Source organism: Chenopodium album, chromosome 20, assembly GCF_948465745.1.
Source record: "Chenopodium album chromosome 20, dcCheAlbu1.1, whole genome shotgun sequence".
Lineage (NCBI taxonomy): Eukaryota > Viridiplantae > Streptophyta > Magnoliopsida > Caryophyllales > Amaranthaceae > Chenopodium > Chenopodium album.
In genome coordinates this window covers 15,043,676-15,067,276 of record NC_137853.1, presented here as the reverse complement: position 1 = coordinate 15,067,276, position 23,601 = coordinate 15,043,676, and the positions used below count along the sequence as shown (strand labels likewise).

At 34.7% G+C, this 23,601-nt stretch overlaps 1 long non-coding RNA gene across 1 annotated transcript; it reads right to left on the bottom strand.

The window, feature by feature from the left end:
- Nucleotides 1-2,265: 2,265 nt before the first annotated feature.
- On the bottom strand, nucleotides 2,266-4,384 carry LOC145599397 (uncharacterized). Its single transcript, XR_014103743.1, has 2 exons — nucleotides 4,175-4,384; nucleotides 2,266-3,877 (listed from the first exon to the last, which is right to left on the bottom strand). It is a non-coding gene; the product is annotated as an uncharacterized LOC145599397 (long non-coding RNA).
- Nucleotides 4,385-23,601: the final 19,217 nt, after the last annotated feature.

Here is a 23,601-nt window from a genome sequence, read left to right as displayed (position 1 = left end):
AAACAAACGTTCAAAAGCGCTCTATCTAACCTTATATCATCGAAAATGACATGAATTGGAGAAAGACCAGCTTCTTGTGAGGATATAGCTTTGATTACATTAACCGCATCTGATTTCACCCAAAGATTAACGTAACCAAACCGCAGAGCTTAGCTAAGAGCGTATCTCACAGCTTGTGCTTCAACACATACGGGTTCTGAGAGCTCTATCTTCTTTGTTGCTGTCATAATGATCTGAACACCACCCCAAGTCCTGCTTGCCCTGAACACGGCACATGAGCATCCACATTTGCCTTTATGCATCCCGGGGGGGCACTTCCACACCACACTGCTGCCCAGTTCTTGGTACATTGCAGGTTTGAATACTTTAGTCGCATATTCCTCATACTCTTGCACCATCCTACAATACCCCGCAGCAAGCATAACAGCATCAGGAGATGCACCATCATAGATTGTTAAATTTCGACATCGCCATGAAGCCCACATCAAAGCAGACATACGCAACAGCACATTTCTTTCCACCTTCCTTTCATTAGGTGAAAAAAGAAGATAAGCACCACCCTAAGGCCACCGGTTTTTAAAAACCGGTGGGCAAAATGTGGGGAAAAATAGGGGGGATTTTGAGGGGAGGTTTTTGCCACCGGTTCAAACTAAACCGGTGGCAATAAAATTATTTTCACCGGTTTGAACCGGTGGCTTTTGCTTTTTTTTTTCTTTTTAAAAAACGCCCCTTTCATTAGGTGAAAAAAGAAGATAAGCACCACCCTAAGGCCACCGGTTTTTAAAAACTGGTGGGCAAAATGTGGGGAAAAATAGGGGGGATTTTGAGGGGAGGTTTTTGCCACCGGTTCAAACTAAACCGGTGGCAATAAAATTATATTCACCGGTTTGAACCGGTGGCTTTTGCTTTTTTTTTGAAAAAAAACGCCCCTTACACAGAAACCCAAACCCTACTCTCCTCATTCTCAGCCTCCCTCATTCTCTCTTTCCTCTCCTCTTCTCTCCAAATCTCCTCTCTCTCCTGATCTCATCTCATCTCCTCTCCTCTCCAGATCTCCTCTCTCTCTCTCCAGATTTCCTCTCCTCTCTCTCCAATCTCATCTCCTCTTTCCTGCTCTCTCATCTCACCACCGCCGTCCCTCTTCTTCTCTATCTCGTCTCACCACCGCCGCCGTCGACTTCATTCCCCTCTATCCCTCTTCTTTCCTCTCTCGATCTCTCCGACCTCCCTCTGTCTTCTGCCTACCACCACCAACGCCACTAACCACCGCCGCCACTAATTCGTTTTTTCTCGATTATTCTGGGTTTAAGTTGTTTTTAATTAATTGATTTTTCTGGGTTTTTTTTAATTTCTAGGTTGTTTTTAATTTGATTTTTTTTTTCGGGTTTTCTAGGTCTTTTGGGTTTTCTGGGTTTTTGGGGATTTATGTTTCATGAGTTTTATTAATTTTTTTGTTTTAATTGATGCATGCGTTTTTTGGGGGTTTAATTATGCGATTATAATCAATTTGGGATTTTAATTCGTTTTTTCTCGATTATTCTGGGTTTAGGTTGTTTTTAATTAATTGATTTTTCTGGGTTTTTTTAATTTCTAGGTTGTTTTTAATTTTATTTTTTTTTCGGGTTTTCTGGGTCTTTTGGGTTTTCTGGGTTTTTGGGGATTATGTTTCATGAGTTCTATTAATTTTTTTGTTTTAATTGATGCATGCGTTTTTTGGGGTTTAATTATGCGATTATAATCAATTTGGGATTTTAATTCGTTTTTTCTCGATTATTCTGGGTTTAAGTTGTTTTTAATTAATTGATTTTTCTGGGTTTTTTTAATTTCTAGGTTGTTTTTAATTTGATTTTTTTTTTTCGGGTTTTCTGGGTCTTTTGGGTTTTCGGGGATTTATGTTTCATGAGTTTTATTAATTTTTTTGTTTTAATTGACGCAGGTTTATTGATTTAGATCTTAATAAATCGAAGAATCAAGATGCAGGAATATAAATCGAAGAACCAAGATGTTGTATGGGGTTTTTTTCATTTTGATGTTGTAATTTTTTTTTTTTGATTTATATTGTAATTTTTTTTATACATTAGTAATTTTTTTTTATTATATCTTGTAATTTTTCCGATTATAATGAATGAACTTGCTCGAAATTTTTTTGATGTTGAAATTTTTTTTTTTGAGTTAATTGGTCAATTATATTTAAAGTGAAAAAGACAAAAAAAAATTATATATACATGTTATTGCCACCGGTTAACCGGTGGCAAATATAATGAATACCAAAAAAAATAGCGGGAATTGATATTGTGGCAATACTTGTTTTTGCCATCGGTTTCGAATCGGTGACTTTTTAATAGAGTATTGCCACCCCCCAAAAATACAGCGGTTCAAAACCGATGGCTTATGGGGGGTTTGAACCGGTGCCTAAATGGTTTTTTCTACTAGTGTATGCAACCACTTCCAACGAGCAACAAAAGAGTCACTAGGTGCATCAATTAAATATTCAGTTAAACCACTATGTCCCCATATTTTAGCAACAACATTGCACTCGAAGAGAGCGTGGATGATAGACTCTTGTTGCACACCACAAATCTGGCAAGAAGCATTATCTGTCACATGACGTTGCATCAAACGCTCTTTCACCGCAAGATTCCCCTACACAGCCCCCATAGAAAGTGTTTTAACTTTGGTGGCCCCTTGAAATTCCAGATTGACTTCCAGACATCCTCATTATATCCCACAGCAACCTCTCCCTCCTCAATTCCTCTTGCCAACCAGTAACATGACTTCACAGAGAACATACCGTTTTTTGCACAATACCAATATCTAGTATCCTCTCTTGAATGGTGAGAGATTGGAGTAGCTAGTATCAAAGCAGCTGTAGCATCATCCACCAGCCCCCTTACCTTGGCAGCATCCCACTCACAACCACTGACAGTAAGCAGCTCATGCACCAGCATATTCTCATCAGTCCCCCAGGTTGTTGCACGCATAATTTATATTTAAAACAACATATTTAAGTCCCAATTATTGGGTAATTAAAATTCCTTCAAGAAACATAATATTAAGTGTTCTACATAAAATTCCAGCACTTTATTTTAATTAAAACTTGCTGTAACTAAGCCTTAAAACAAAGATCTAAACAAATATACATCATAATCCTTCAATAATTCATAAATCAAGAACCTAGGGTTTCAAAAATTAAGGCTTTTTAATTAAAAAATCAAATCTGAAAATTAACTAACATAAAAATTATAATCAAACATCAAAATCAAATCCCAAAACTCATAATTTTTTTTTCTTACACATGCTCGAAAAAGGGGGAAGGGGTAAAACGGCAGCCACCTGCTGCCGGCTGGTGGCAGCGGTGGCCACCTGCTGCCAGTGGCTGGCAGTGGTGGGGGAACAAGCTAAGAGAAACCGAAAAAAAAAGAAAGGGGAAGGGGAAAAGAAAAGAAAAGAAAAATAGGGAGGAGAGAGAGAGAAGTTTACCTTGGATTTTCTCCACTCTAGGCAAAATTGATTTGCCTCATAAGTGGGATATTTATACCCCTTCTCAACCAATCTCTCTTTCCCTAAACTTTCCTCTTTTAGTTTTTCCTATTCCCTTCCTTAGTAAAACTTGTTAAAATATAACTTTCTTAAAATAAAAACCCAACTTTTATATATAAAGAAATTAAATAAACTTTCCTTTTATAAAAATATTAGTTAAAATACCATAAGTAAGATATTAAAATTATTCAAATACTTTATAAAATACATATTTTAAATGAAATACGTATAAAAATACATGGCATTACAATATATTTCTTGATTCCAATCACACCTTTGTTGCATCAATTGTTGCCAACAATTTCATTAACTTAAGTGATACCACTATCACCCAATTCTGAAAAAATAGTTAACAAGATTTTAATAACACTTAATAAGAGAAATATAAATCGCAATATCAACAATAATCTCAATTTAATTAAAAAAAATAGCACAATTTTCATGAACATGCAAAAACAATGGAAGTCTCAAGAACTATAATGACCAAAAAAGAGAAGAAAAAACACAAACACAAATCCGGTATTAAACTATTGATTAGTGACAAAACTCAAAAATTCAGAAAATTAATCATGAATTAAAATAATCAACAGCAAAAATAACAAGAGGAGGAAAATAGAGAGGAGAGAAGACGAACCTATACTACGATGAGCATAAGTGAGCAACTAAGCATATGAGGGAGGTGAGCCGGACAGCCGGTTAAAGATTGTGAGCTTCAAAGGTGAATGGGTGACCAATGAAAGTCGTGAGTTGATTGAAATTTGTGAGACTAGTGAGTGGTGAGACTCAAGAGGTGAGAGACTAAGAGGTAAGAGAATATAAGAGATGAGATTGGAGGCTGACTGAGAGTGTGAGTGGGAAATTTTATGGATAGTGCTTTAGTTGTGGTATCCTTATATATGTTGGGCTTGTTTTACTTTGGGGCTCACAAGTCACTTGATTTAGGGCCTGTTCTCATACGTTTATTTTCAGTTCAGTTCAGTTAAACTCTAATAAGTTCAGTTCAGTTCTGCTCCAAATTTAATTTCCTTCTCTTATAAAATATTCATTTCATTTCAGTTCAGCTCTAATAAGTTCAGTTCAGTTCAGTTCAATTAATGAGAACATGCCCTTAGTGACTCACTACTCAGCTCAGCTATATTATCCGAGATTTGTTACAACCGGGTACCCAATGGGTACTGGGTCTAAAAATCATGGACCCGAAACTGAAACCGGTTATAACCGGGAATTGGACCAGCAAAACCAGTTTCGGGTCCAGGCCCACTGGGTCTAAACCGATTCCAGTTCCAAAATCGGGTACCCACAATTTTTGCTCACCCCTAGTAAAAAGTATATCTATCTATACTTATCTATTAAAAAGCGTTCCTAAAAACGTTTATGTGCCATGTGGCACCTTCGCCATGTCATCTTCCAACTATGAGCATATTCTAATAAAAATGTCTATCATGAGATTCAAACTCATAACCACAAAAATATGCATTAGGTATCTTACCATCTCATCCATATATTAATCATGCTTTTATACTCAACTCATAAATACGTAGTATATAAGTATATAGATGGGATGGAGATTTTAACATTTAATAACTACAATTCTTTTTTTTTTAAAAAAAAAGATCCCGTTATTTGCTAATTATGCTAATGGAGGTAATGCATACAAGCAAGAAAAAATAACTATTGTTATAAATTAATTTTAGTAATTTAATTATTTTGATAATAATTATGTCTTTATTTTCATTATATTATAAATTATAAACAAAGAACATGTTTTTATAATTTTTTTTTTGACGAGAACACATTTGTATAATTATCAATAGTTGTTCCATAAATAATTTATTAAAATGTTTAATGAAAAACTATTATAAATTATAAACAAATAATGAATAAATAATGAACCTATCTATTCAATTACAAGTGTTTTTTTTTAAAAAAAAAAACCCCAGAGCATCGCCTGGGCCACACACTAGTTTACATTATGAAAAAGAATTATTGGGACTCTAACTACCTAGAAAGATTAGCTTTAAAGCTTATGTGGCATGACAAACCTTCGAAAATATTTATGTACTTATTTGCTCTAATTAATGTTAATTGTCTTGGACATTTATACCCATAAATAAGTTCTTTACCTATTTTCTCTTATTAATTTTGGACAACAAGCTAAAACAAAAGAGTTTTTAGATAGGAAAAATTGCCCGGAATAATCCTACCTTTGAGCCGTCCGCTAAAAATAATCCGATCTTTAATATCAATCCGCCAAAAATGGTCCCAACCGGTCATGTAACTTGTTATAACAAGTTACCTGACACGTGTCGACTTGTGATTGGTCAAAAAATAAAAATAATTTTTTTAAAAAAGTTAATTTTTTTAAGAAATTTTAAAAACAAATTATTTAATTATTTACCAAAACCACCCCACAAGCCAAAGCTCCCGGCGCCTGACTCCCCGTCCCCGCGGTTTCGGCCACCCTATTTCTCAACCCAACTTCGTTGCCGTCGCCGCTTGACCCCCCTCCCCTGAACCACCAATGCCCTAGATCCTCTCCACCCCAGAAAACCCAAGCAGCACTTACCGGCGAACAAGAATCATCACTCACCCTCGATTGTGCAAACCCTGTCCCGATTTCGACATCTCTGTGTTCCCCCGTTCCGATTTCGACTTCTTTGTCGTTCCCTCGTTCCAAGACCGATCGACCTCCCCAACCCCTGTACCGATTCCTGCCCCCTTCCCCCGCCTTAATTTTAGCCTCCCTTAACTTCCCCCGCCTCGATTTCGCCGCCCAGACCACCGATAGTAGTGCCGACGATGACAAATCTTGCATTGCAAGCTTCGATCTTACGATGGGTGAATGCAATTCGACGGATATTGGTGGCTGGGGCTGGGGAATGGGTGGCTGTGGTGCCAATTTTTTTTAAAATTTTTTTTATAATTCAATTTTTTCAAATTTATAATTTTAGACAAATTATATAGTGACACGTGTACCTTAAAACATTAAAAAAAAATTACCTATTTAACAGGTAATCGGTCACTTGGGACCATTATAAGCAGATTGAGTATTAAAGTCGGATTATTTAAACATAATCCAAAGGTAAAATTATTTTCAACGGACAACTCAAAAGTGGTATTATTTTCCTTTTAGATATAATTAGTTACGAATCCGCATTGCGCATCGCGTATGTTAATTGCTCTACTTATAATAAAATTGACGTAAGACCGCCTCATAGTCTTCTACCATATTTATCGTAAATGTGCAAGCTATACCAATAAGTCAATAACCAACAATCAATCTAACCCCACCTTCTGTCAAAAAAAAAAAAAAAAATCTAACCCCCACCTAAATATCATTACACCAGTTGGCTAAATTTCCGGCGGTGTCAAAAAAGGGTTTTCCGGCGATGAGTGCGGCGGAGGAAGTTAAGCCTAGACGCCTAGTGAAGCTCCACGGCGGCGCTTGTCCTGTATGCCTTGCTTCGACGCCCTTTGGTTTTGCTATTGTATTTTCTCTCTCCTCTCTTCTTCTTTCAAATTCTTTTCATTTTGCTATTTCAAACATAAAATTGATGAATGTTGAAGTTGTTTGAACTTTGGTCTTACCCTTGTTGGAGTTTCATTGTGAATTTACTTCTTCTTTTGTTGTTAATTAGAGTTGTGATTGAATTTTTAATGGCGGATAATGATGGATTTTATTGCTTTCCAAATTATTGATTATATGTGCAAATTGATTAATTTCCAAATTGATCTTTTTAAATTAGGAGGTTACAGACTTACAGGTTACTGGTAAAAATTTCAATTGGAATCTTTGTGGAATGTAGTAATTCTTGTATCATTTTTACATTGTGGGAAAGCTGTTAATTGCTTGGTGTGTAATTTATTGGCATAGCCCTTAGTCACAGTACATTGTATTAACCGCGACACTTAAATTGAATTACTACCACACTACCAGTGCAATTTGATAAAGGAAATTAGTCTGGTTAATCACAATTTAGATTCTATTGTGCCTTGTGTCTTTAGATGTCTGTGATTAACTTCACTGTTTTCTTGCTGATGAAGTGATGATTTGCTGCTATTTGCGCTGTATCTTGCTTTTAACCTTGTATTATTATAATATTCAAAAATTGTTTCAGGTTTTCAGCCATACTGTAGGATTGTGTTCTTGTCATTTCAGATTTACCATCTTTTTTCATTGATCCAAATTTTTGTTAATGATTGTTTCTGTTTTCCACAGCACCAGTTCAACAGGTGCAGCAATATTATCGGCTTGGAGTTCTTTACAATTGTTCAGGGAAGTGGAGTAAGCTTGTTGACTGCTTGAGTTTGATAACTAAGAGTTCAGCTGAATTGCAGGTTTGTCCCAATATTATTTTGCTGATAATTGATTTAACCTATTTTTCTTCTATTGTTAAAATTATTACCTATCATCAATTAGTGTTTTAGTCGGACCTTTTTTTCATCTCTTAGTTGTATTCATCACTCGTCAGTACTTCATACTGGTTTTATTCATGCTAGTTGTTGGCATGAGCCACTTCCAATCTTGCTTAATTTATTTAGGGAGGGGTGGGGATGGTTGGAAGTTTGTAAATAATGAGTAACATGCATTTTCCTCATGAGACTTAATTTTCTTTTATGATCCCATTAATTGCTACTGTTGCTTCCGGACAGTTTTAGACTTTTAGGTGCTGGTATTGTCTTTATCTTAAAGGGTAATTCATCATTATCAATGCTGAAGCCAAATGATATGATGCCCTCCGGATGAACTTAGTCGGGTTTTAAGAATGGGAAAGCCTTAAGTTCCAACTATTTGTGGGTATCATAAGAAGAAGAATGGTGAGATTTTAGAAACATTTTGGGGTTTTGAAAGTGGGGAAACATCATTTTTTTTGTGTTTCATGGATCTTTTATTGAGTAGTTGGTAAACCAAGGCCTTAAACAATCTAGTCTCCCCAACCCAAACTTATCAGATTTTCCTTGAGCTAATAATTTATAATCACTCTTCAAACATAAGGGAAGAACCCCTTTTTTTTTTTTTGGTTGGGCTACGAATTTGATACTTGGAATTTACTAGATTGGAATTTTCAATGGTCAGTAAATTCTACGAGCTCTTCATCAGGCTTACCTCTTTAACACTAACAAATTGTTCGAGTTGTTGACTTTTTATTAGAAATGTTTTTTGTTCTTATCCCTTACCTCCTCACTCTTGTTTAGGAGAGTCCATATTTTGTATCTCTTTCACTCTTCCCTAAATTAGGTTCCCTAGAATCAAAATTACCATGTCTATTCTGCCTACTTTCCTATTACTTCTTCCGTTTTCTAGAGTTTTACTCAGTTACTATATTTATGCAAACTAAGGAAAGTGGAAATGGGGACAATGTATGTGGGTGAAAGAGATAGAGGAAAGTTAAAATTCCCATGAACTTCTATTTGCTCCATTTTTGCTTTTGTGTGACAACTATCCAATCTATCAAATCCCATGAATTCCACTTCCCTTATTTTATATTGTCAACCAAACAAGGCCGAAAATTGAGCTCCATAAATGAGAAAAAAAAAATGAATACAAGGTTGTCGTAAGAGGAATAAAGCAAAAGTGAGTAGAACTGAAAAAAGGGATAAAAGCGGAAAGTGATTTGAACTTGGGTCAACGGTGGAAGTGCTGAATTCTTGGATGGAGACAACCTTGCAATCTAATTGGGAAATTTTCATGATTATATTCTTTTGATAGGAAACTGGGGAGGAGGGTCTGTACCATATCCCGATTCTTGACCACTCTTTAAGTCAACAAATCCCAAAAGCGATATTAATATGCCCCATCCCAACACAGCAGACGCTTTTCTAAATAGGGCTTTGACAATGTTGTAAATATTTATCATTAGAGTTTAGAATTAGAACTCTTTTTTATTTTTTTCCCACCTTACTTTCAAATTTTAGACTAACATTCAAAAAACAAAATATGAACAATTATTAGATTGTTTATTTTAATTAATTGTTTGTTTTGTGTATTATTGTAGATTGTAGAGCTTTATTACTAACTTACCATGAGTTTAGAGTCTTTGGAAATGTGTCGGGAAGTTGCAAAAGTCCTCTACTTGTTCTTCTCCTAGTTCAAGGAATCCTCCAATAGAACAGTCTCCTTTTGATGATGCGGATGTTGAGTTGCAATTTGAACTTATGTATTGAATATTTAATTAATATATGATCATCGTTTTTTTTAAAAAAAAAATTTCGAACCCACGGTTCGGAATTCCTGGATACGCCACTGACAGATGGTGCATAGATTAGAGGCATGTGTCCATTTTCTGTAGATGAGTGAGTGAATCTAAGGGCCAAATATCATGGATTGGTAAATAATTTTTTTCATGGATGAAAAATGTTGAAGAACCTTGAAAAACAATGAAGAACTATGAAGAACGATTTTGATTTATATAATTTATCTTATTTTTGGATTTAATTAATATCTAATTTTATGTAAATAATTTGAAAAAAAAAAGAAAGGATTTCTGGTAAATCAATAATTTATTTTTGGATAAATGAAAAAGAATTTAAAATAGAAAAAACTAAAAATAAGGTTTGACCAAAAAAAAGAAAAATCAACCAATCATATATAATTATAGTCATGATCATAATAAAAGTGACCACACTAGAAATTTGTTTAGCAATACCCACCATTTTTTGCTACATTAAAAAATACCACCTTGTTTTAATATGCGTTAGTTTTGCACACTTTCGAACAACACATTTCATTTTCAATATAAAAAACATCGAATTTGTGCCAGTGCCTGCGGTTTTATGGTATTGAGGTGGTGATTTTCTTGACTAAAAGTTAATGTGTAAAAATAATGTTCATAATGGTTCGTTTTGCGTGATACTAATTAAACGCTTAAGTTTTGTTTTCTTTTATAAATACTAACAAGTGAAAAAGTTGACTTAGAATTAAAGGGTATTTTTAGGAATATTTGATTTTTCCGAGGATCGAAGATAAACTATTAATTAAGCTATCCTATTGTGAAGTTTACATAACACAAAACCCTAAAGGAACACACGATGATCTACTTAGTGGCAAAATATACAAAAATGGTGTGATGACGTTATACGTTTTCGAAATCGTACGCCAAACAGTATAATAAGGGATATCATATTCTATGTCTTTTACTATATTTGAACCCAAATTTAACTCACTTATTGATGAGTTCCTACTGCCTATTTATTATTCACATCTTCCTTCACCAGCCACTTTCACTCCAATACATTAAATTCACCTTATCTCTACTCTTACATATAAATTCACGCTACCTCATTCAACCACTCACCATTACCATCTTCCTTCTTAGCTTTTTAATTTTACTTCATCAAAATGTCTTCCTCCACAACCAAAAAATTCGCTCGCCGTGCAATTCTTATTTCTACTCGCACATTCGATGTCCTTTTAGATACTAATGAACCCGGGGAAGGAACTCTCGTGCTATCAAATAGGGATCGGATTCCGGTTCCAATCAATGGGTCAAGTGACGGAAACGCTCATGGAGGTTCTCTTTTGGGTGAATTTGACGATATTCAGGACGGGGAGGTGTTAATATTAGAACTAGAAGAGGAAAACCAACCCGTTGGCAATGGGTGTTTCCCAAGACTTGTCGAGTACAAACCGGTCGATGAGACGGAGGCAATCAGTGGCGGCTCTAGCTTCTCCTTTCCTGTCATCTGTGACAATGTTTATGGAAATCCGGGTCGGGTTGAAAACCCGCCTACACCGGTTCACACGCGGGCCGGATCGGAGGTGGAAATAGATAGTCTAGTAGATTTGTTGAAGTTACAGGATGCACGTGATGGAAGTGCTGAAGTTCAACCCACGGTGTTGACTATGGGTGGCACATTGAGCTCCGGAGTGGAGAATGGTAAGAAGATGGGGTCGTGGTGGAAGTTAGGGTTTTTTTTTAAAGTGTTTCGCATTCCCTAAAGTCAAGTGAGTACTTGATCTGTGCCACGTCAGCTTGGTTTTTTTTTTTTCTTGAATAAGTATGTTTTATGGGTTCCTACTACCTAGGTGAAGGTAGTAGTTAATTGGGGTGTAGTGGTTTTATTGTTACCACCTTTTAATGATTATATATATATATACATACATATATATATATACATACATATATATATATACATACATATATACATATACATACATATATACATATACATACATATATACATATACATACATATATATATATGTATATAATGAAAATATGGGCAACATATAAATATTATATTTCAAAAAAAAAAATTAAAAAACTTGGTAGTAAAAATTAGAAGTCAAGATCTTGCGATGTAGACTATTGTAAAATCATAATTAGCTTTTATTAGGGGTGGCAATTCGGGTCAGTGGGTCGGGTTCGGGTCAGATTTCGGGTCGATTTCGGTTTATGCTTAGAAACAATAAAAAAAATAGTGTAAAACTTAATATTATTACGAAATAAGAAGTTTTTGTCAAATCGGGTCGAATTCGGGTCATTCGGGTTCGAATCGGGTCGGGTTCGGGTTTCTCTCAGTAACTTCGGGTCGGGTTCGTTCGGGTTATCGGGTCGGGTCAGGGATTGCCAGCCCTAGCTTTTATCAGTGTAATTGGAGTAAAAAATGGTGGTAACCATGTGTGCAAGGATGGATGTATGAATCTTTTGTACTACACTACTATGTGTAAGTTATGTCTAGTTTACAAGTATTAGCATATGTATTGTTTAAAGTAATCACTAAGAGGTAGAGTGTGATGTTAATCCTCGTAGTGTTTATTAGTATAAGGAATGTGATATGAGTAATTTAAAAATATTATTAGTAATGTTTCCGTCCTTATGATCCTTCATTTCTTTATAATATGTTATCTTTTTAAAGCTGTTACTACTAATTTTTAAAATATTAGCAAATTTATTTATAATATGTCGTAGCTCATGAACTAGCCAAAAATAACATTTCTTTTGATGAATGTGGATGGAGGAGATCCCTTTGGGTATCTCTAACTTTGTTTTAGCTGATTTGACCACTCTTACTGAGTAATAAAATTTGAGTTCGTTACCCGTCAAAAAAAGAAAAATAATAATAATAAAAAATTCAATTAAAACTTGAACCTTACATAAAGGTCTAAATATCCATAGTATGTGATCGACTCTTACAGTTTTATGATATTTAATCCTCTAGCAAATAATTTTATTAGTTAAAAAATATGGGTGATAGAGGTTTCATAGATTTAACGAACATATACAAGATAGGCAAAAATCTGCGAACACATTTTGCAATTTGGAAGGAATTATGTGGTAAACTGATCACAACCTTCCACTACACACGCATAGCGTAACTTTTATGCACATTATCTTTAAATGCTCATAGGATTTTCGTTAACGAGCACAATGTGCTACATTAAGTACTACTTGAATAAATAACACCAAATTCTAATGGTTCATTTGGTTAAAAGAACAATATATATATATCAGATTTGTTGTCATATTTTGAATAATTTTTAACGCAATTACTAATTAAGTCATAATAGAACAATAATGAATATCATTTTTTATGCAAGAAGAAAATGCAGAACATGAGAGATTTGTGCAGTCATATGCTGGCCAAGAGTCAACACTTCATTCACACGACTTTTATTGTTGGAAAGAATGCCTAATTTTGTTTTCTTATTATTGTTGAGTTTAGATAAGTTCAGTTCACCTACAATCACTTCAGTTCTGTTGAGTATAACTTATTTAAATACATGTGAAAATGACATAATTATACTACATAATTGTTATGCTACTTAACCTCCTCCAACTTAACCATAACATATACGTTTGACATAATTACACTATTTTTTTTGCTACTAATTTTACTATCGCACCTTACTAAAGTGGTGATCCCTGTTATAGTGTTCCAACTCATTAGATGGCCACGTCCTACGCTAATACACATGCTACAAAAAGTCATTACCTTAACTTTTTAAAAAAAAATATAATTCTATCCTTAATTGAAGGTTACTCTCGTCAACTATTAAACCAGTTCATGTCTATATATAATTGCCTATTCAATATTATTTACAATTACTTTCCACTTGAAATAGAACTACTTTGTACTTGAGCCACATTTCCTTAAATATTCATAAAAATGTTTAAAATTTAATTATCATTGTACGAGCAAGTTCATGTTTACTGAAGTGAGCTGAGCTTAACTTATCTGAGCTGAACTAAAATAATTAGAGTTGAGCTGCAATTAACTAAAATGAACTGAAATTAACTAATTGTGAATAGCCCCTAAGTCAAAGATTTTCACTTTACAAAATTTGAGAATATTGTCCATAGTGTCATGTCTAATACGCTTCTATTATTTTAGAGGAATTAATATAAAAACTATAGCTAAACAAATCTTTAGTTCGTTACAAAATATTTTGAAAAAATTATTGAACCATTTTAATGTTTTTATCATATGAAAATGTCATTTCAGTTACGGATAATATTTTCAATTCTTTATTCAAATATAAATATTATAAACAAACTATCAAATGTATAGCTATTTCGTGTATAATGTTCTGACAATAATCGTTCCCTTCGTATCATTATAATCTCAACTATATAAGTTTTCTGATAGATTACATCCATAAATTTTTTAAAGCAACAAGTGATGCAGTTGGGTTGATAATGATTTATGATGCATGATCAAAGTTTGCAATTTAATGTTACAACTTTAATTTAACCTAAAATAAATTCTTAATTATCATTTGCTTAATGTTATCCAACTACCTACCATTACTTTTACGGCCTAATTGTTTTAAAATACAGATTCATGCAATAATTAACCTTGTTGTAACCTTAGTAAAAAACAAAAGTAACCTTGTTGCAGATACACTATGTATTACCCTATAATTAATAATATTCAATTTAATGCCTTATTAGTTTATAATACCATTTTATAAAGAACCTCTTTAATAAATTGATAGTGTTAATGTTCTCTTTACTATATTCTATTGTATTTTTTTAAAAAAAAAAAAAATCATTTAAACATGTCCTTTTTGCCACAAATCCCATTTCAACTACTTTTTAAGAAAACACCGATAATACATACTATTACACAACAATCTATTGGAACATAAAACACATTACATAATAATTGAGAAATACATACCATAATACAACCCCGTCTGCTAATTTATGGTAAACCCCACACGGGTAGTACAAACAATTTTAAAATTTTGTTCAACTTCTTCACTTTTATTCTTAATTATTTTTTTGTCAACATCAACATACTACTTCTAAACACTAGTACTACAACTACTAATCCAACTACATAGACAAAAGTTGACATCTGCCTTGCAATGCTCAACATGTAGCCGTAGGAAACACACAACATTTGAGGAAGAACCCGATCTTCCATCAAAACCCATCCTTACGCTCCTTCACCTTCTCTTTATCAGAAGCCTCCAAAAGGAGTAGCTCTCCTAGAGTACATACAGTACAGCAGATACTTCATCTTCAACTAATACGATCTCATCCAACTGTGCCAACATCATCTCAGCTTGGACCACCTCTTCAATCTCGGATCCTGCCCTAGTATGTGGTGGTGTCATGTTATCTTCAACCAACCCTAGAGATGTGAACATGTTAGTAGATAGGATAGGAAAAGAGAAGTTATCTTTCCCTCGTCAAACCCTTCGACTCTTTTTCATTGGTTTTCAGGAACCTGGGTATAGATACCGGCTTACCTTGGTCTTCATCGACCATGGCTTGCACCTAGATGCTGTCTAAGTCCGTCGAATTTGGGCCCCACATTGGGCCGCACTTACACTTATCGACCATTGGGTCGAATAAGCCTTTAAATGGTACCTTCAGTCGATCTCTTTTGTTTATAAGAAGTCTCTCTTCATTAGGACCTTCAAATTCGGAAATTCGATACTCTCTGGTGTTTATAAGATGTTCTTTGGGGAAGTAATAAAGACCAAAAATAATATCATATTTAAAATTACCCCATTATTATCATGTACTTCTTTTGTTCTTTTTTACTTGACATGTTTCCGCTTTTTTTCCAAATTAGCCTTCAAATGAAGTTGAAAATAGATATTGATTTGGAGTACACTGCCTCACCAACTACTTTCCATAATTCATTTAATGTATTACAATTTTTACCTTTTTAAAATTAATTTTAAAAAAAGGATAATGCATTACACTATCTTTTACCATCACACGCCTATTTTTTCACCTGCAATGCAACTTCTCTTCATCAAAATGAACATTAAATAAAATAAAAGCTGTTCTATACTAAGTCTTCTGAATTTCAAAAAAAAAAATTAAAAAAAAAATAGTATAAACATCTCTCAAATTATCAACTTCTTCCTCCATAACAATGCAGATTAATATTCTTAAACCCAAAAAAACACCACCACCGGAAAAAATGGCCACCGGAGAGTATCGAATTTCCAGATTCGAAGGTCCTAATGAAGAGAGACTTCTTATAAACAAAAGAGATCGACTAAAGGTAACATTTATAGGTTGTTCGACCCAGTGGTCGATAAGTGTAAGTGCGGCCCAATGTGGGGACCAAATTCGACGGACTTTGACAGCATCTAGGTGCAAGCCATGGTCGATGAAGACTAAGGTAAGTCGGTATCTATACCCAGGTTCCTGAAAACCAATGAAAAAGAGTCGAAGGGTTTGACGAGGGAAAGATAACTTCTCTTTTCCTATCCTATCTACTAACATGTTCACATCTCTAGGGTTGGTTGAGATAACATGACACCACCACATACTAGGGCAGGATCCGAGATTGAAGAGGTGGTCCAAGCTGAGATGATGTTGGCACAGTTGGATGAGATCGTATTAGTTGAAGATGAAGTATCTGCTGTACTGTATGTACTCTAGGAGAGCTACTCCTTTTGGAGGCTTCTGATAAAGAGAAGGTGAAGGAGCGTAAGGATGGGTTTTGATGGAAGATCGGGTTCTTCCTCAAATGTTGTGTGTTTCCTACGGCTACATGTTGAGCATTGCAAGGCAGATGTCAACTTTTGTCTATGTAGTTGGATTAGTAGTTGTAGTACTAGTGTTTAGAAGTAGTATGTTGATGTTGACAAAAAAATAATTAAGAATAAAAGTGAAGTAGTTGAACAAAATTTTAAAATTGTTTGTACTACCCGTGTGGGGTTTACCATAAATTAGCAGACGGGGTTGTGTTATGATATGTATTTCTCAATTATTATGTAATGTGTTTTATGTTCCAATAGATTGTTGTGTAATAGTATGTATTATCGGTGTTTTCTTAAAAAGTAGTTGAAATGGGATTTGTGGCAAAAAGGACATGTTTAAATGATTTTTTTTTTTTAAAAAAAAATACAATAGAATATAGTAAAGACAACATTAACACTATCAATTTATTAAAGAGGTTCTTTATAAAATGGTATTATATATTAATAAGGCATTAAATTGAATATTATTAATTATAGGGTAATACATAGTGTATCTGCAACAAGGTTACTTTTGTTTTTTACTAAGGTTACAACAAGGTTAATTATTGCATGAATTTGTATTTTAAGACAATTAGGCCGTAAAAGTAATGGTAGGTAGTGGGATAACATTAAGCAAATGCTAATTAAGAATTTATTTTAGGTTAAATTAAAGTTGTAACATTAAATTGCAAACTTTGATCATGCATCATAAATCATTATCAACCCAACTGCATCACTTGTTGCTTTAAAAAATTTATGGATGTAATCTATCAGAAAAATTATATAGTTGAGATTATAATGATACGAAGGGAACGATTATTGTCAGACCATTATACACGAAATAGCTATACATTTGATAGTTTGTTTATAATATTTATATTTGAATAAAGAATTGAAAATATTATCCGTAACTGAAATGACATTTTCATATGATAAAAACATTAAAATGGTTCAATAATTTTTTCAAAATATTTTGTAACGAATTAAAGATTTGTTTAGCTATAGTTTTTATATTAATTCCTCTAAAATAATAGAAGTGTATTAGACATGACACTATGGACAATATTCTCAAATTTTGTAAAGTGAAAATCTTTGACTTAGGGGCTATTCACAATTAGTTAATTTCAGTTCATTTTAGTTAATTGTAGCTCAACTCTAATTATTTTAGTTCAGCTCAGATAAGTTAAGCTCAGCTCACTTCAGTAAACATGAACTTGCTCGTACAATGATAATTAAATTTTAAACATTTTTATGAATATTTAAGGAAACGTGGCTCAAGTACAAAGTAGTTCTATTTCAAGTGGAAAGTAATTGTAAATAATATTGAATAGGCAATTATATATAGACATGAACTGGTTTAATAGTTGACGAGAGTAACCTTCAATTAAGGATAGAATTATATTTTTTAAAAAAAAGTTAAAGTAATGACTTTTTGTAGCATGTGTATTAGCGTAGGACGTGGCCATTTAATGAGTTGGAACACTATAACAGGGATCACCACTTTAGTAAGGTGCGATAGTAAAATTAGTAGCAAAAAAAATAGCGTAATTATGTCAAACGTATATGTTATGGTTAAGTTGGAGGAGGTTAAGTAGCATAACAATTATGTAGTATAATTATGTCATTTTCACATTTATTTAAATAAGTTATACTCAACAGAACTGAAGTGATTGTAGCTGAACTGAACTGATCTAAACTCAACAATAATAAGAAAACAAAATTAGGCATTCTTTCTAACAATAAAAGTCGTGTGAATGAAGTGTTGACTCTTGGCCAGCATATGACTGCACAAATCTCTCATGTTCTGCATTTTCTGCTTGCATAAAAAATGATATTCATTATTGTTCTATTATGACTTAATTAGTAATTGCGTTAAAAATTATTCAAAAAATGACAACAAATCTGATATATATATATATTGTTCTTTTAACCAAATGAACCATTAGAATTTGGTGTTATTTATTCGAGTAGTACTTAATGTAGCACATTGTGCTCGTTAACGAAAATCCTATGAGCATTTAAAGATAATGTGCATAAAAGTTACGCTATGCGTGTGTAGTGGAAGGTTGTGATCAGTTTACCACATAATTCCTTCCAAATTGCAAAATGTGTTCGCAGATTTTTGCCTATCTTGTATATGTTCGTTAAATCTATGAAACCTCTATCACCCATATTTTTTAACTAATAAAATTATTTGCTAGAGGATTAAATATCATAAAACTGTAAGAGTCGATCACCTACTATGGATATTTAGACCTTTATGTAAGGTTCAAGTTTTAATTGAATTTATTATTATTATTATTTTTCTTTTTTTGAAGGGTAATGAGCTCAAATTTTATTACTCAGTAAGAGTGGCCAAATCAGCCAAAACAAAGTTAAAGATACCCAAAGAGACCTCCTCCATCCACATTCATCAAAAGAAATGCTATTTTTGGCTAGTTCATGAGCTACGACATATTATAAATAGGTTTTTTTAGATTTTAACACCTGCTAAAAACCTGAAAAATGGTTTTTAACACCTCCAAAAAAAAAAGTGGATATTAACACCATACAAATTTCCAAAAAATTGGTATTACCACCACTTAATGGTTTCCGTTAAAAAATTCCATTAAATGTGGTCCACAGTGGCACGTGTCACTATTTTATTTGTTTAAAAAAAACAAAATTAAAAAATTAAAAACCTAAAACTACCCCTAGCCACCCCAGCCCCACCAACCACGCCACCACCGTCGTCCCCAAACCCACCTCCTGTCTGCGTCCGGCGTCCCAGAGAATCGTCCGGCGTTGGCGACCCCACCGCCACCACCCTTTCCTCCACCTACGCACCCCACCCCTTCCCCTTCTCCATTTTCGTTTCCCGACCTACAACCTCGAAACCACCCTAAACGGGTTTTAGGGTTTCGTTTGGGGTGGTAAGGAATCGATTAAGGGAGGGGGAAAGGAGAGGGAGGGCGTTTCCGGGGGAGGAGGGGCGTTTTCCAAGGGAGGGGGCGTTTAGGGTGGTTTTGGGGTGGTGGGTCGGGAAACGAAAATGGGGAAAGGGAAGGGGTGGGGTGCATAGGTGGAGGAAAGGGGGTGGGGGTGGGGTCGCCGGCGTCAGGCGATTCTCTGGGACGCCGGACGCCAATCGCCTGACGCCGGCAGTGGGTGGGTTGGGGGACGATGCTGGTGGCGCGGTGGTGGGTATTTTTTGTTTTTTTAAGTTTTTTTATTTTTTGGCCTATAATAAAGCGACACGTATCTATATGGCCCTACTTAACTGATGGGAAGGAGAACGGTAGGTCGTTGGGCTACCACCCCACCCTATCAAACAAAATTTGTAACTTAACTAACCCCTATTTAGCGTAGTGGTAAGTCAAGGTCGAACCCAAGGGAATGGATATCAAATGCACGATGCCTAAATCAAGCTATTTCGAAGTCAAGAAGGGGGTTTGAGGTAGAACTTAGGCTAAACTAGGTAATGCAAAACTTATATGAAATCAATCTAAGACACTAGGGCAATGGATCCACATGCAATCATAATGGAAACGGTAATTTGGGAGGTTAAACCAACTAAGTCAAGCGATATGAAGGAAATCATCATGTATCCAAAAGAGCATACTAAGATGGTTCACCTAGAGGTCTAACTAGCGTCAACTACGCTAAACACTACCTAGGGAACGTCACAAAGCACCTCAATCGTGAAATTGCAAGTTTACTAATCAATGGTCCGTATCATAGCAAGCTTACAATGCAATCTAGTGTATTAATCAAAGATGGCCAAACCTCAATTAATCACACACATGCACATGAAATATCAACCAAATTTAATCATATCATCAACTCCATCAATTATCCCCAAATTACACTATTCCATCATTCATACATGCTTCACCATTTCCCTAGCTAGGAAACTACTCACTAGCCATAGGAATTAAGATCAAAACTACAACAATCATCAATTTCATCATCAACATAATTGAAATCAAAGATTAAACCAACAATCAATCAAAATCAATCAAAATTCAATCAATAACCAAATCAATCATCAATAACATGAAAAACTAATGAAATCAACTAAAATCAAACTTGTATTGAAATCAAGAAGAAGATCCTTACAAAACTTTGATCCAAAGATCAAATACAATGAGGAATCCTTGAGCAATCACCAAAAATCATGAGTTTCTCTCTCTAGTTCTTGAGTTTCTCTCTCTAAAATTCTCCCAAAAACTAACTATCCAATTCAATCTAAAAACTAAAAACTCCTTTCTAAAAATAGGTAGAAATAACTATATATACAAAGGAGAGGTCGGTAATGACGCCCAAAAATAGACCCTCGTAAGTGCGGGCGCTCGGAGGAGGGAGAAAGGCGCGCACGGGACACACCCAGGAATGTGCGCCCGCACGCACCTGGTGTGCGGCCGCACACGACTAATGTGCGGCCGCACACTCCCTTTGTGCGCCCGCACATAGCTGGGTTTCCTCCCCTTCTTCTCTTCGTCCTAGCTCAAGTGGTGCACGCATCCAGGATGATGATGATGGAGGACAAAGTGGGCAGAAACTTTCTTGAGTTTCTTGAAGAATAAAAGCCATGAGTAAGGCATAAACAAAGCCTTGAAGCTTGCCCCTTGGATCCACCTTTGACTTGGAACTTCTTGCACCTTCTTTAGGCATAAAAGCAATGAAAACTCGTAGAGAGGAGGCTCGGGAATTCTTGGACAATCAATTACCACCTACAAGCAAAAGATAAAAAGCAAGTAAAAGAGAAAAATAACAAGTAAACTAGAAAAAGACATGAAAAAGAGAAACTAACTACAAAAAGCATAAAATGAAGAAAACAAGAATAAAACTAAGGAAAACTAAATAAAAGAGAGATAAAATGAAATGAAAATCATCCAAAAAGGAACCAAATGAGTGCCAAAAATGTCACTCATCAAATTCCCCCAAGCTAAACTTTTGCTCGTCCTCGAGCAAAACAAAGCAAGAAAAAGAGAGGATGAAAATTTTATTAAAAACGAAAAAGAAAGACTCAAGAAAAGAATATACACTAAAACTCATTGTCGTAGGAATCACGGTTGTTTTTAGCTACAACAAGCCCTTTAAACCCCAAAGTCGCCTATGAGGACGAGTGAGGTCTCGTAAGGGTATCCTAAGAGTTTGACCCATAACTCTCCACCAAACATCAATGAGGCAAACCATAAAATTAAAAGAAAGAAAATGAAATAAAAACAAACCTTTGCGAAATGAATCAACATAAAGACTATAATGCAAGTGAATGACAATCTTTCTCAAGTAGTTATGCACGTTTCAAGATATCCAAGGTTGATTGAAACATAGGGTATGCTAGGCATAGGAACTAGTTATCACAGTTCACTTTCATCCCAAACAATCTTACCGCGTTCTTCCCACTAGTCTCAAATCTCCCCTTAGTGAGTGTCCCAATGATTCCTCGAAGGAACCGGAAAAGAAATATTTTAAGGCTACTCGACAATCTTGACTATGCATCCCCTTTCCTTAGGCAATGACCCATGATGCCCTCCCCCGAATAGTGACTCAACTATCTAGATCGAAAGGTCTTTCCCCAAGGTTGTAACGTAAGGCATAAAGGGTGAAGGTAGGCTAAAATTTTAAAATTTGGTGATTTTCCTAAAAAGTGAAGCAAAAGGGTGATCAATCCTTAACATCACAATCAAGAAATTACCAAACAAAAACAACACCCCCAAGCTTACTTGGAGCTATACTCACAAAAATATATACAAAAAGCGTACACGCTTCTCCCCCAAGCTAAAATGGAGCATTGTCCCCAATGCTTAGTAGGAGGAAAGAATACATCAAAATATTTTTGAATTTTTCACTTTTCATTTTTTTTTTGTGTTTTTATATTGTAATTGCAAAGTCCGTGCATTTTGCTAAATTCGGACGGTTTTTTCTAAATGCAATATATTAGTCCATGCCTTTTGAGAAGTAGGACGGCTCTTCCAAATATATTTGCCATTATTCACAAAAAGGATGAAATCACAAACTTGCTTTCATAAAAACCAAAATTCCAACTTAACCACCACAAACTTCATTTCAAATGATCATATTGCTTCACAAAAATCAAGAAAGGTAGAAAATGAAACAAAAGGTCAAATAACTAAAGATGTGGCTTGAAAAGAAGGGATAAGGCTCAAATGGTTGCAAGAAGGCAAATGTAAACCCAAAATAAAAGAAAATAACAAAATATAACAAAAATGAAAAATACCACCCCGAAAAATGTGCCTTTGTCCTTCCTAGATAGTTCGGTCTCGTGTTTGAGAATCATAAATCAAGCTTTATTAGAATAGGTTTGCATAGTCAAGGATCCACGCCGCTCATACAAGGAATGTTGAAGGCTAGAAAAACAAGTAACCTCACAAGGTTGTGGCAAAAACCCACCAATGGTGTCAAATCAACTATAGGAAGCAACTACCAACATACCACAAACAAGTAGAATCCGGCTTCATGATCCTCCTAGTTCAAACCAACTACCCTAGCATACACTATCCTAGAGTCAACCGAACATAATCTCAAACCGTGCATACCTTTACAACCTAGGAAGAAAGTCATGCAAAAGACAAGTCCAATGTACAAGGTTCATCTCAAAAGAAAAGAAATGAAAAACTATGCCTCAAAATCACATCAAAAATAAAAAGAAAAATAAAAGAAAGTAAGAGAAAAAGGTAAAATAAAAGAGAGGAAAAGAAAAGGAATGGAGACATAGAAAAGGAAAACATAGGAGAAAAGCATGCAAAGGACTAGAAAGCATGTTAAACACATAAAAATCCCAATCGACAAACAAGTGATCGATAGACAACAAAGTCACCGATCCCAAACACATTACGTGTTAACAAGCATCCATCCTCGAACCATTCAACTTCTCCTAAACTAATCCTATCTTATGCAACCAAGGAAAATAAAGAGAAAAATAAGAAAGGTCTCACCGGGATTCCAAGCTTAGCAAAAATAAGGAAGCAATTATAAACCACCTCGTAGCATGCCATATCCATAAGCTCATCAAGGAACCAAGTGAGAAAAAGAAATAAAAGAAACTATGAACAAAGAAAATGGTTAGTAACTTCAAAACAATAAAAGAAAACAACAAATAAAAGAAAATAAACAAAGCAAGA